The sequence below is a fragment of the Prosopis cineraria genome, unplaced genomic scaffold (assembly GCF_029017545.1).
Source record: "Prosopis cineraria cultivar Desert tree isolate PC_DT_omini unplaced genomic scaffold, ASM2901754v1 PC4, whole genome shotgun sequence".
NCBI lineage: Eukaryota > Viridiplantae > Streptophyta > Magnoliopsida > Fabales > Fabaceae > Prosopis > Prosopis cineraria.
In genome coordinates this window covers 15,416,784-15,432,308 of record NW_026555335.1, presented here as the reverse complement: position 1 = coordinate 15,432,308, position 15,525 = coordinate 15,416,784, and positions in this window count along the sequence as shown.

Genomic DNA, 15,525 nt, shown 5'->3' with positions numbered 1-15,525 from the left:
AAAATAACTATTATTTCCTAAGTTTTTCCTTTATGTTATATGTATAAGATACTTTTAGAACTCTTATTGAGTTTATTACTCTACTCTATTATTATATTGTATGACTTTTAATATGTGGTTAACATATTGAACTATTATGTTATGACTTTTTATATATGGTTAACAATTGAACTACTTATGTTATATCATGTGTACTGTAAATTTACAGTTCATTATAAATTGTCTTCTATAATTGTTTAATCATCAACAATATATTCACCACACATATCTTGCCATTATGTGTTAAAACTCATATTGAGACATTTTATTGAATACTTCATAGGCATTAATCCTCAAACTAATACCATGATTCTTTCTATTCATTTCCATTCCTTCAATCTGTACTATACTTTATACATATATATATATATATATATTTCTATTCAACACTTTTCTATCCAACTCTTCTCAAATACATATGTAACTAAACTTGTATATATCTACAAACATCACCCTTAATCACAATAAAATTTCAAAGTTCTTCTATCACCCATTTCATCAACCACCTTAGATGCATTCCCAAAATCAAGTCTTAAAACAACATTATCCTTTATAATAACCAATCTTGTAATTTTCTATAAATAATTAACACCCAAACAAAATATATATCCTTATAAAATTTATGAAATTTTAGAAAACTAATAACCAAACTCAACTTTTTCTAGCAGGCACTTCATCGAATATCTTGTAGACATAAATATTTAAATTTTATTCTAAGCCCATCTCTTCAAATCAAATTCTTACAATTTCTAATATCAACACTTGATTTCATCAAACTTCCTAATTACTATTCTTATCACACACACACACACACACACACACACACATCTATATAGTGTTAGACTCAAAGAAAAGATTAAACTCCCATCCAACCTTATCAATAGTAGCCAATAATAGTTAAACTTACATACCAATGGAAGTCAATTTAGTTTACTCAATTTTTTCCCTTCACAAACTAACGATAGCCAAGAAAGGAGAGGAATGATAAATTTGAACGTTATTCACCAATACACATATGCACAGAATCAAACTATAGATAGGAGAGATGAGAATCACTTACCTAAGGAACAAAAAGGGATGAAGGGAGAGGATCAACTTCCATAGCCACTTAAGAGCACTGCCACAACATAAAGATAAGGAGGGCAGGGATCGATAGCAAGGCAGAGATAAAAGGAGAGTTTGTGACTTGAACAAAACTCCTTGCAATAGGAGATGATAGTGACTCCAGCAATGATGGTAACTCCAATAGCAATGGTGACAAATGAACTAGCTAAATAGCAATTGGAAAGGGTGAATGATTGGCAATGCAAGATAGAGGAAAGGAAGGAATCTCATTCTGGACCTCCCAGTAGTGGCAAACGTGCTTGCTCAACCATGCCGATGACATTGAGGATGATGGAAGAAGGTAGAGGTTGAATGATGGAGGTGAGGATTTCTACTCTCTCTCATTCTCCTTGCTCTAGATTGTTCAAAACTAAAGATAAGAGAAGCAATAAGAAAGCAAAGGACAAGGTGTGTGCGTGTTGATCTTTGATTTTCTTTACTTTATAGGTAATATAGTAATTTTACCTTGAATGAAGTGAAAAATAAAATCTCTTGCTTTGTGCATTTGAAATTCAACCTTACAACCTGTGTAAAGGTCTAAAGTCAATGCCATCATGCCACCAATTCACTCTTGTAAATTACCCCAAATTATATTAAAAATCTTATTAAAAATAATTTACCTTAAATTTTAAATTTTAATTAAATTTTTGGGTCATCACACTTATAACATCTTTATACCTCTAACTGAAATCATGAACTATTAAATCAAACAAGCTACCATCCATATGAATAGACTATCTAAGCTCACTAATTGTGAGGAATAATTTAGTTAAAGGTTACTACACTCATTCTCAGAGTAGAGTTTCTCCTATCCTCGAATACTTGTGGTGTCGTTATCCCAAAACTAGTCTCCATGGGAACAAGTAAAGACAACCTAGGTTTGAGTTATCCCTCAACAAATAGTGAGATAAAAGCTAGCCTTTAGTTACTTGAAGGTGACTATGCCATGTACATTTAAACTATTCCTCTCCCTAAGGCAAGCTCCTGTTGACATGATCATGCAATATATCATACTAACACATATAGCATGCCATAAATCATATTAATACTCAAATAGCATCTAGCATTCAATATACCATAATCAATTAATCATCATTTTATAATTTATAACATAAGATCTCGTGCCATAAAATTATCATCTCATCACATAATTGCATCCTATCACATCAGTCTCATTCATATATGCCTTATTTCAAGAGGTAACATAGATATACTTATGCTTTTAACAAAAAACAACATTAACTCAGTTAGGAGCTTTGCATTGCCATTAGTTATTATATTATCAGAGTCCTTTAATCAAAATCACATTTTTCTCTAAATTACATCAATCATAAACTTCAAAACCTATACTTTGGTTTATTCTTTTCAAAATCATATGCCATGTTGCAGCAAATATAATTCCACGTGTTCAAGAGCATATTTATAAAATTCAACAATCAGTCAACAAGCAGTTGCATAAAACTATATTTTTTTTAGTTATCTCAAACCTTTGAGAGGTCAAAGGTTTACCCCTCAAATATAACTTGCTTTCAAAGTTATTTTCAAGTTCAAACAATGCACAAGATTATTGGTCTACAATTAATCATGCCAATCACCATTAATATCATCATAAACACACTACCAAATCTCAATTCCAACACTTCAACTATATAAAATTCATAACCAATAATAATTACACCTATTAGGTGCATTAGCTTTATTTATCTCCAACTAACTTCATTAACTTAATTAACTTGGAATTTAAGTTTCAAGATGTTACAATTAGTATGAACTGTAACTTTAGCACACATCAAATATACTCTAAACTTTTCAAAAACAAAAGCAATAATAAGGATTTTTTTTATTAGTTAAGTAACTTACCTATGCTCTAGTTAATGTTTTTCTTGCATAATAGATAGGATGAAAGATTTTTTTTTTTTTTGCACTTTGTCTAGGTACTGCTCCAATAGCATAATCACTTACATTACATTACCTCAAAATGCAGTGACCAATTAGGAGCCACAATGATAAGTGTAAAGATTAATATACTCTTTAACTCTTCAAAAGTCTTTGTATACTCTTCATTGAAATTGAAAAGAGTGTCTTTCTCAAGAATTTGTGATGGAGGCCTTGAAATCTTGGAGAATTCCTTAATGAATTGATGATAAAAGCTAGTGTGCCCTAAGAAACTCCTCATCACAACCTTCACATTAGTGAGTGGTGGCAACTACTGAATAATTGAAGTCATAGCCCTATCCACTCCAAAACCCTTCTTTGAGACTTTATACCCCAAAAATATACCTCCAATTACCATAAAATGGCATTTTTCCTAATTAAGTACCAGATTAGTCTCCTCACATCATTTCAAGACTCTTGCTAAGCTTGACAAATATTTTTCAAATGATTCTCCGAAGATAGAGAATTCATCCATAAACTCCTCCATGATTTCCTTAATCGTGATAAAGAATATGCTCATCATGCACCTTTGAAAAGTAGAAGTTGCATTGCAAAGATATAACGACATCCTTCTAAAGGCAAATGTGCCATAAGGGCAAGTAAAGTTAGTTTTCTCTTGGTCTTCAGAAGCAATATCAATTTGGTTGTAACCAGAAGAGCTATTCATGAAATAAAAGAACTCCTTAATTTTCCATTAAACCTAAGCTTCTCCAACCCTTCTTTGGCTCCTTTTGCTCTCCTTGGAAGTTCTGTAGATGCTGGAGGTAAAGAATGGTCGAAAATGAGGTGCCCAAACCCTCAAAATTTGTTGAGAATCAAAACTACTATATGTTTTACTAAAATCACACTTTGCTGTAGCGAAACACATTTTTGCTGCTGTAAACATGACTTGTTCAGATTTTTTTTCAAATTCAATTCTTTTATCTTAGGCTCTAAAATTTTCATCTTTGGGCCTCCTTACATGTATAAAACCTAGAATTAAAGATAAAATTGGCCCATTTTCACATACAATCATCTATCTAATCATATTTTTGCTAAAAAATTCAATTAAATGACTTTCAATAACATTAAAAACACCAATAAATTTAATAAAATATTGGAAGTCATCACTAATTCACCTATAAGGTGTGGTGGTAAGGGCTTAAGCTCTTATATTGGTGCTTGTTCAATTGAAGGCTTCAAAGGAGGAGCTTGTCTAGATTCCAGCTCTAAAGATTCAAATACTTTTCTCAAATTGAGAAACTAGGGAATTTCTTGAAGTAATTTTGTCACACCTTAAAAATAGACGGTGACAGGCACGGGTGCAAACCACATCATATATTCCTGTAAGCCTTAATTTAAACACTCAATTCATTTTCAAAATGTAATTAGACTTATATTGAAATTTTAACAATCTTGTTATTAATCATTAATATAAAAACTTTAATATCTTTATAAAAATTTCAATAGAACTTCTCCTATAAATAAGATCTCTCAAAAATTTAACAGTACAAGAATGTTCACAAAATATCATATCAATCAGGAGTTTAGCTCCTTCCAGTAAGCAGATAGCATATATATATATATATATATATCAAAATAAAACTTTACCTATAGTCTATGTGGAGCATCTAACCATACTTTTCAAAAATAAGTACATAGGCATTTATAATTACAACAAAGAAAGGGATTTCAATCAATGCTCCACCCAGCACGTCTAAAAGTCTTCAGGGGTTGGTAGGAGAATCAGCATCAACTAAGGTATCTGAAATCAATAATAATTTTTCAGTGAATAACATCTCAACAATAAATAATAGAACATTAATAAAAAGAAAAGTTTAAGATAATTATGTGAGTCAAAGAGACAACAGCTTTCATAAAATTTTAATAAACTCCAAAATAGAATAGCTGTATAAACTTTTAAAATTAAATCTTAAATCATTGAACTATCATGGCAAATGTTAATATCACTTGATTCCAAGAAAGCACATAAATAAAATAAATATTTATAAATAAATCACTAAATAAAAACTAAAGGGATATAAAATCATCAAATAATTAAATTTATAATTTTAGGGACTTATCAGAATAATTAAGAAACATGGACACACAGTCTATGAGGACAAATAACCAACCGCAGCTCGAAGCCACGAAATAAATATGGACACACAGTTTACGAGAATAACACTAACCAAAAGCGACTTGAAGCCACAAAATCAAACACAGGTATGAGACCCATGAATAACAAACATGAGAACAAAGTTCACGAAAACAAACTAGCTAGTCATTAACCAAGGTGCCAAGGGCTAATGAAACAGTCATTAGCAACTAGTGTTCTATATAAAATTCCCTTCAAATTCATTTTCAAACAATCAAGAAATCATCACTTTGAAAATAAAATTTTCATTTTCAATATCAAACTTGCATAAATCATTTTTTTTCATAACAATTCAATAATTTTTAGAATGAAATCCCATAATTAGAATCCAAACTTGTATTTATTGAGTAACTAACATTTCAAATTTGATAAAGCTAATTTCACAAAATAAAGTAATTTTCATCAATAAAATCTCCAACAATCACGTTATTACTACTAACATGATTTGCAGAAAAATGTAATATTTTAGTAAAGAAAATTTTAGTTGAAAAAAAAAATCAGTTGGAACGCTATCCACTTACCTGAAATTTCTAAAATTCAATAATTCGCCTCGCCATGACAATTAAATTTCTCATCCTCAAAATCTCCTATAAATTAATTTAAGATGTTTAAATAAACTATCTATAATTTCAATTACTTCCTCCCAACATCTCTACTATCAAAATTTTGCTATAGTAAATTTGAAATTTTAAGAGTAAACTTTACACATAAAGATCTCTCAAAAGCCATAGCTCAATACTTCATTAAAATACTATCTTCCCTTAATCTTTTAAGTCAAACACCAACCTTGCATCATTTCCATCCTACTCATAAGGTCTTTTTAAAATTCCAATCTCTTATCACAAAATTCATCCACAACCATATCTTACCAAGTGTTTAAATAGTTTGATATACTCAAATTTTCTTTGGAATCTTCAACTTAATTTCATAGAGCAATAATTCTCAGTTTGAACATATCAAACACCTTACATACACTACTTTAATTTTTAAGTTTTCAATCTCAAACTGAATTCTTCTTCTTTGATTCCATCTCCTGAAATTCTCTAATATGGAAATAAATAAGTAAATAGCTTCCTAAATTCAATTTCTTCATTGAATAAATAAATCTTAACTTCAAAAAATTAAATCATCATCTTCCACATTTCATATGACAATACTAAACCAAAATTTAGCTTCAATTTGTTTACTTCTCTCCTCACATAGCCATGATAGCAGCAACCAAAAGGGAGAAATTTCAACTTCAATCATCCATGTTTAAAACAATTCAGCTTCCAAATTTTAGTGCTTTAACATAGTTAAATTTTTTATACCCAAAGCAAATCAACTCCCAACTAGATCTACATGATTCACGGCTGGCAGAGGAAATTTTTTTCTTGCTTTATTTCACCATTCCCCTCTAGAAATACACGCACATAGTAATAGAGAGAGAATGAAGCTTCTCACCTTAGGGAACCGATGACACACAAAGAGGGAAGAGAAGAGAAGAACCTATGACTAAACAAGGGAAGAAGAAGACAGCATCGATTCCAACCTCCAACCATAAATCAATTCTCTTACAACTTCAAATCAACTCTTTACTTACTCATCATTAATGAACAGAAAAATGCATGGTCAAGAACTAAAATCAAAGCAAACACGGGTTGGAAAATGGCAAACTAGCAACAAAAAATGCATAGCATCTCAACTCTCTTATCAGCGACAACAAAGAGTGAATAAGGAGGAGAAGGGATTGGAGATGGCAGAGGAAACGAAGATCAGATTGCACATGAGTTCTAAAACTTTCTCTCCCTCCTACTCTATCAAACTGAGTCAGAAATAAGGAAGAGAAAAAGGAAAAATAAATTTGATAAGAGAGGGGTATATTGGTAATTTCACAAAGCTAAAATCATAAAAATAAACTCCCTTTTTGTTTCAGTAGATTCAAACTCTAGACCTAATGGATGACTTATGCATACACTTCCATTATGCCAACACTAATTGTTGTCATCATTGCTCCAAACATAAATAAAATACACTCTAAACAAATTATTATATGTTTATTTTTATTTTATTTATCTAGGTCATTACAAATTTCTTGCGTTAAAGAATATGATCATTTTCAGCATCATCATTTCCTACAACAAATTTCAATTTCCCCAGGATATTTCTTTTTTATGCATGTTAAAGCTAGCTTCTTTATCATTTACTCAAAGTTTGATCTCTCCTATCTCAACATTAATGAGAACTCATGCTGTAGTAAGAAATGGTCTACCCACAATGAGTGGGAGGCTTCTATCTTCATGACAATCTAAGAAAATGACATCAACTGGGAAAATAAATTAATCAACCTTGACCAAAACATCCACAATTTTACCTTTTAGATATGCCAAGCTTCTATAAGCTAATTGGAGAGTTATAGATGTGGGATTAGCTTTATCAATTGTAATTTTCTAAACATAAAGAGTGGCAACATATTTGAGCCCAAATCACATAATGCCCCACCATGAAATTTATCTCTAATTACACAAGAAATTGAGAAACTACTTAGGTCATGACATTTAGGAAGTAACTTATTCAAAAAAATAGCACAACACTCTTCAATAAGTGCCATAGTTTCACATTCACCCAACCTTCTCCTCTTGCTTAACATCTCCTTAAAAAAATTAGCATATTGAGGCATTTGTTTAGAAGCTTCAATGAGAAGAATGTTGATGATCAATTCCTTGAATATTCCCAAGAATTTCTTGTATTACTCCTCTAATGCTTTCTGAAATTTTTCAAGGAATGGTAGTAGTGGCACCCAAATAAGAAGCTCGTTAGAACGTCCCTTTTTGTTAATTATTGTCATTGTCTCCTTTGGATTCTTCTTCTCAGTTTGATCTTTAATAATTGCTATTTTAGCTTTTGTAGGTTCAGAAGATGCCTCATAAATTGATTGATCTACATCTAACATAGACTGAGACTCTAATGTAAGAGGGAAAATTTCAAGGAGTTGTTTTCCACTCCTCAAGGAAATTGCCTTGCATGCATATTTTCTTTCTTTAAGATAATTAGTCTCTGTGTTGCTTGGTAACTGTAATATTTTGAAAATTTTAAGACCTGAATTTATTTTAAAATAAAATATTTATAATTAAATTAAAATTAAGAATAATTTAATAAAGGTTCAGAGTTCAAATTCTACTAAATAAAAGTTTGATTTTATTTTATTTTTAACTATGGGAAAAATTACCAAAGTTTTCTTGGGCTTTTATGTTATAACAAAAAGGTTCGGGCCCTTTCTTGTAATATTTCCTAAATTGCTAGAGTCAGTTTTTTAAAGAAGAAATTAACGCCCAAACAAAAAGAGAAATGAAGGAAAGAAACATATAAGAAATGAGAGAGTGAGAGGAAGTAAAGAAGGAGTTAAGCTCGGATCTGGGAGGCTTTGCGGCTATTACGAACTTGGCTACACAATAAGTAAACTTCCTACTTCAATCCTCTTTCTTTCAAGGAACTCAATAAGTAAACTCCCTACTTCAATCCTCTTTCTTCAAAGAAACTCAATAAGTAAACACCCAAACTTGATTTTCTTGAGTTTTTGGAAGAGATAAATTTTAAAGTTTGTTCCCAAAGGCTTTATTCTTTTAAGGTTTGGTTCCTTTAGGTCTTAGAGAAGTTGTTTTAAGTTTTTATATGGTGCTATAATGTTTTAAGTTAGCAATTGGATAAAAGAAAGGAGTTTTAGGCAAAAATCAAACTCTAAGGGATTGGGTTTATCTCTTCAATGATTTAAACTTATTGATTGGGTTATAATCATACTATTTGAAGTTAATAAGATTTAAATCAAGTTTTGATTTTTATTGTAAGGTCTAATTGTGAAAGTTAGTAACACTATGTAAAGGTTTTTGTTTGATTAAAAAATTATATGGTTTGAAAATTAGCCTAATCATGGCTAATAAATGGTTTTTTTGGTTAAGTTATACTGTATGAGTGGTTGGTTTAATATATAGACCATTGATGGATTATAACTCATTGATCCAAGTTGTGTGGTATGAGTTATAATATCCTTTTATACTATTTGCCATGATAAGTAATGTGGATCACTTATATGTTGTAGGAATTATAAGTGAAATTTGTTCGAAAGTTAAGGGATAAGCCAAGTCTTATTTTTGTATAACGAAAAATCCTTTTATTACAAAAGGTTTGGGGTAATAGGGAACTTCTATTTCTTATTGCTTTGTTTAGCTATTTTTGAGTAGATAATATTATCTAGCATGCCTTACATGTTTTAAATAATTGAATGCAAATAAAATGTATTTTAGAAAGGTTTATGGTGTATTACTTTAATAATAATGTGTCTATATTTATTATCTATTTAATAATGATGTTATTTATGAAAATAAGATTATTAGCATGCTTATAGTCATAAAAATGAGGAGTTTTACTTAGGGAGTGCAACTAGATTTGATACCTTAGATAGACTAAGGAATCACTTAAGAGATGAATTATGAGTATTATACTACCTTAGAGTGTTGGAGAAGTCAATACTCAAGAAAGATAAAAAAAGGTAGGAGGCATGATCTCGGTGAGACTTCACCAATGGAGAGATATGGTTTTATGATATTATATGGCTCATTGTTAGTAGTCAGTGTTGCTTTTTATATTGTGGGCTCAATACACTAAAGTAGTTAGTTGATTGAGTGTTCAACACCTCTTAGTAGAGGAGAGAATCTAACATATGAAATGTGAGGTAGAGTGCCTAGGCCAAGGTAGCCCTCATATGAAGAGTAAGTCGGGCTGACTATGTAAGGGAGTTAGCTTCGACTACTCAAGATTTACGTCAAAGGAACACAAGTAGTTTGGTGGATTAGATCATGCCTTAGTTTATATTTTATGCTTATGGAGGTACAGTGGATATAAGGTTTACCTACAAGCTAAAGAGTGCTAAGGGTAATTCTATTGGTTAGGAAAAAGCTATATCGACCTATTTCATGCATTCAAGCATTTTAATTGGTTAATTATATGTTATTTTAAATCTATTATTTATTTACTTGATTATAAATTTCCTTGTAATAAGGAATATCAATTTTTTATTACTGAGATTGTGGTTGTCTCACCTCTTTCTTTACAATATTTACAGGTCCAGGAAAAGAATCCAGTGGTGGATGGAAAAAAGAGCAAGACTAGGGGTTTGTTTGTGATTTGTAAAGAATTTCAACCCTTCTCTTTTGAGCAAGTACAGTTTAATGTATTTAGGTTAAGTTACTAGTAGGATATGACTATATATATATATGTGAATATGTGTGGATTATGTGCTTGTGTATGAATTTTTCCTACTTATAAACTTATGAATCAGAAACTTGATTATGGTGTGTGGTTTTGATGGATTCATTTAGTAGATTAAGTTTTCATACAAGTAAATGTTTATTTTAATAATGGATATGAATATATGTGATTTTAAAAACAAATATAAAGTGCTTGAATTGCGAATAATTTTCTATGGGCAAACATATACCTTGGATAAAGAGAGTGAGTACTTGGGCCTCATAGAGATCTCTGATCCAGGTAAAAATGTTTAGCATATGTATTTATGTGAGTATATGATGTTTGAAATTGTATTTGATCACTCTTGTGTGATTTGTGAATTTTGGGGGCCTAGGGTCTACTTTGAAAAATAGCACCCAAGTAGTTAAATTTTGATATAAGGGATTTTGCCATCATTTAAATGTTCTATTAGATACTTCTAGTTCTAGCTGACATGTCCAAAGTATTCTCACATGTTTGTGACCTTAAGGATGAAATTTGGATAATTTTAAAAATGGTTTTTATAAAAAATATGCACTTTTGCATCCAGGTGTTCAAATTTCAATCAGACCGTTGGATTTTTTTAAAATTTAGGTCACAAGTAAAAAATTTTATAATATTCATATGGGCTTTAGAATCATCTCAATTGGATGTCAAACAAAGAAATAGAGTACTCTAGAAGTTGGTCTGAAGGAGCTATCATGACAACAATTTAATGTTGTCATGACAACAATAGTTGTTGAGATTGGGATGCATATAAATTTTGATCCGACTATTAGATCTTTTTAAAATTTAGTACATTTATAGTACTCTTTAAATGTGACATATGGGCTCTAGAATTGCTTTGATCAGAGGTTGAATGATGAAATGCTGCACTCCGTAATTTGGTTCGAATGTGCTATCATGATAGCAAAAATGCAAAACTTGTAATGTGTCTAAATTTTAATCCATTTATTGGATCTTTGTGAAATTTGAAACACTACTAGTACTCATTAAAACTGACATGTGAGCTTCAAAATCACTTCAACTGGAGTCTACACGGTGAATCACCACCTCCTGAAAGTTTTCCCAGGAGGATTGTCATGATAGCAAAATTAATTATGTCATGATAGCAATTAATTGCCCTTATTTGCCTAATTTGCTTTCGTGCACTATAATCATTCAAACTTTTTTAAGAGGTTTTAAATGTTTGTTTTGCTATTATATAGATTGTTTTGTAATTTAAATGGTTTGTTTTCTAAGTTGGTTTTAGGATCAACTTCTTAACCATACTTAAATTATTTAGTTGTGTTGTGTTTTTATTAACATTCGGGGCAAGTGTTACAGTAAGCCCCTCTTTTATGAAGTGCAATCGCTGTAATTGCAATTTTTGCATTTGAACTCAAGATTCTTAAAAGATGAATATATTCTAGTATTAATAACAGCTTTCTCTTTATTTGAGAATTTATCAACTTAGCTATCGTATCTTCTATGTCAACTTTCAATTATTGAATTGGAATAGACTACTTTTTAACTTGAAAGAAGCCAAGAGGATTAGTCAGCTTTGTACTAGAAGATGAAGCTTGATTAAAGGTTGCACTATTTTTACAAGAAAAGTTAGGATTATGACGCCACCCAACGTTGTAAGTGTTTGAAAATGGGTTGATTTGATTGTTACAACTGTAATATCCAGCATAATTTACTATCTCAACTTGTTAAGAAAGATGGCAGTACTTAAGTGGCAAGTACATCACTATAGTAGTCACACTTGGTGCATATGGCATGAGCTCCCACAAGACTATCATTGTTTCGATCAACTCATGTTTCTAAGTAGTCAAATCTCTTAGTAAAAATCTGAAGCATCACTACTATTTGTGAAGAGGAAGAGTCATAAACAACTCTCTACTCTCGTGGTCTCCTAAGTCTCCTCTCATTGTTGTTTTAGATATAGTCGGGAGCAAAATTATCCAAACAGTTCCAGATATAGTTCATTAGTTATGTTGCTTCGTAATCCCACCATTAGTAACTAATTTCATTTTAGACTTGGACTTAGGTGTTAATCAACCACTTAAAACTTGAATTAAAACCCTTTCTCTTGATTATGCCTAGGACTCAACCAACTGCTTAAACCTTTCCCAACAGTACTACAAAAATGTGATTTAGTAGCATGTATTTTATAACAATAAAAAATAAAATGCCACTAATATTAAAGTTAAAGCAGAGAGGTGATATTTTTTATTTTAAATGCTACTACTTATAAATTATTTTTTATTTAGAATTTTAGTAAATAACAAAAAGTGATGTTTCAAGAGTGGCAAAAACACCACCTCTCTTCTGTTTTATTGAATTAATATTTTATTCATATAAAAAGTAGAAAGGTGGCATTTTCCATTCAAAACGCCACCTCTCTACTCTATTGATGATTTAACATTTTATTTTATTATATTAAATAATTATTTATTATAGTTTTTTTAATTAAAAAGTTTAAATAGTATATCTATTATTTAAAAAATAAAAGAAGAGAGGTGGCATTTTCAAACTTGGAAAAGCCACCTCTCTTCTTCATTCAATATTTAATTAGTTTTTTATAATATAAAATATTATTTCATTAAAATTTATTTAGTAAATACTAATTATTAATATATATTATTATTTAATCATCCAAAAGCAGATAGATGGCATTTCTTGGGCTTGGAAATACTACCTCTCTGCCTTGTTATTTATTTAATATTTTTATCAGATTAAATAATTATTTTTTCATAATTTATTTAATTAATAATTTTAATTAGTACAACATATTATATATTAAATAAAATAAGAGAAGTGATATTTTTTGAGCTTGAAAATGCTATATCTGTACTCTCTTGTTGATTTAAAATTTTATTTTATCATATTAAATAATTATTTTGTTATAATTTATTTATTTAACATTAATAATTAATATATAGTAATATTTAATAAATAAATGAAGAGAGGTGGTGTTTCCAAGTCCAGAAAACGCCACCTGTCTTCTTCATTCAATATTTATTTATTTTTAATAATATGAAATATTATTTTATTAAAATTTATTTAGTTAATATTAATTATTAATATGTCTTATTATTTAATTAAGAACACAGAGGTGGCATTTCCTAGGCTTGAAAATGCCACCTCTCTACCCTATTATTGATTTACTTTTTTTTTATCAGATTAAAAATTATTTTATCATAATTTATTTAATTGATAATATTAATTAGTACATCATATATTTAATAAATAAAATTAGAAGGTAATATTTTTTGAGCTTAAAAATGACACATCTGTACTCTCTTGTTGATTTAAAATTTTATTTTGTCATATTGAATAATTATTTTATTATAATTTATTTATTTATTATTAATAATTAATATATAATAGTATATAATGTATGAATGAAGAGAGGTGGCATTTCCAAACTTGAAAATGCTACCTCTCTCCATTATTCAATATTTAATTTATATTTTATAAGAAAAAATATTATTTCATTAAAATTTATTTAGTAAATATTAATTATTAATATATATTATTATTTAATAATTCAAAAGCAGGGAGGTTGCATTTGCTGGGCTTAAAAACACCACCTCTTTACCCTACTATTGATTTAATATTTTTTATTAGGTCAAATAATTATTTTATCATAATTTATTTAATTAATAATTTTAATTAGTACAACATACTATTAAAATAAGATAGGTGATATTTTTGAACATAAAAATTTTACATCTATACTCTCTTATTAATTTAAAATTTTATTTTATCATATTAAATTATTATTTTATTATAATTTATTTATTTAGTATTAATAATTAATATAATGTAATATTTAATGAATGAATGAAGAGAGGTGGCATTTCCAAACCTGAAAATGCCACCTCTCTGTCGTTCAATATTTAATTTATTTTTATAAAATAAAATATTATTTATTTAAAATTTATTTAGTAAATATTGACTATTAATATATAGTATTATTTAATAATTGAAAAGCATAGAAGTGGCATTTCTTGTGTTTGAATGCTACCTCTTTGTCCTATTATTGATTTAATAGTTTTTATCAAATTAAAAAAATATTTTATAATAACTTATTTAATTCATAATTTTAATTAGTATAACATACTATTTAGTAGACGGTGTTTGCTGAGCCTCAAAATTTTAAATCTATACTCTATTATTAGTTTTAAAATTTATTTTATCATATTAAATACTTATTTTATTATAATTTATTTATTAAATATTTATAATTAATATATAGTAATATTTAATAAATGAATGAAAAGTGGTGGCATTTCCAAGCCACCTTTCTTCTTCATTCAATGTTTAACTAGTTCTTTATAATATAAAATATTATTTTATTAAAATGTATTTAGTTAATGTTAATAATTAATATTTATTATTATTTAATAATTAGAAAGCATAGAAGTGGCATTTCCTAGTCTTGGAAATGCCACCTCTCTATCCTATTATTGATTTAGTATTTTATTATCAGTCATAATAATTATTTATCATAATTTATTTAATTTATAATTTTAATTTGTACATCATTTTATTTAATAAATAAAATCAGAGAATTTATACTTTTTGAGCTTGAAAATTCCACTTCTATACTTTCTTATTAATTTGAAATTTTATTTTATCATATTAAATAATTATTTTATTATAATTTATTTATTTAGTATTAATAATTAATATAATATAATATTTACTGAATGAATGAAGAGAGATGGAATTTTCAAACTTAGAAATGCCACCTCTCTTCTTCATTCAATATTTAATTAATTTTTTATAATATAAAATATTATTTTATTAAATTTTCTTTAGTTTATATTAATTATTAATATATATTATTATTTAAGAATTAAAAAGTTGAAAGCTGGCATTTTGTGGGCTTGAAAATGTCACCTCTCTACCTCTGTTATTGATTTAATATTTTTTATCATACTTAATAATTATTTTATCATATATTTAATTGATAATTTTAATTTGTACATCATATTATTTAATAAATAAAATGAGAGAAATGATATTTTTTGAACTTGAAAATGCCACATCTGTAC